Source organism: Bubalus kerabau, chromosome 1 (genome assembly GCF_029407905.1).
Source record: "Bubalus kerabau isolate K-KA32 ecotype Philippines breed swamp buffalo chromosome 1, PCC_UOA_SB_1v2, whole genome shotgun sequence".
Taxonomy (NCBI): domain Eukaryota; kingdom Metazoa; phylum Chordata; class Mammalia; order Artiodactyla; family Bovidae; genus Bubalus; species Bubalus kerabau.
This window is the reverse complement of record NC_073624.1, coordinates 274,603,228-274,603,911: the sequence shown is the minus strand read 5'-3', so window position 1 is coordinate 274,603,911 and position 684 is coordinate 274,603,228.

Here is a 684-nt window from a genome sequence, read left to right as displayed (position 1 = left end):
CCAGTTCTAACTGTTGCTTCCTGCATACAGATTTTTCAAGAGGCAGGTCAGATGGTCTGTTATTCCCATCTTTTGAAGAATTTCTCACAATTTATTGTGATCCCCACAGTCAAAGGCTTTGGCATAGTCAATAAAGCAGAAAAAGATGTTTTTCTGCAACTCTTTTGCTGGATGAGAGTCATTCTGAAAAGTGTGGTTGTATCTCATTGTGTCTTTTTTTTTTAAATTTTATTTTATTTTTAAACTTTACAATATTGTATTGGTTTTGCCAAATATTGAAATGAATCTGCCACAGGTATACATGTGTTCCCCATCCTGAACCCTCCTCCCTCCTCCCTCCCCATACCCTCCCTCTGGGTTGTCCCAGTGCACCATTGTGGTTTTGATTTGCATTTCCCAATGGTTAATGTTGTTGAGCACCTTTTCATTTGCCTTTTAGCTGTCTGTATGTCTGCTTTTGGAAAAATGACTATTCAGGTCCTCTTCACTTTCACTTTTTTGATTGTAACTATTCTTATTGTGGTGATAATATCCTATTAATGAAAATATGAAATTACTATATTGTGTGTCTGAAATTAATATAATAGTGTATGTTAATTATAGGTCAACTTATGTATAAACATATTCTTTATAATATTGAGTTGTGTAAAATTTTTATATTTGGAAATCAACACTTTATCAGGC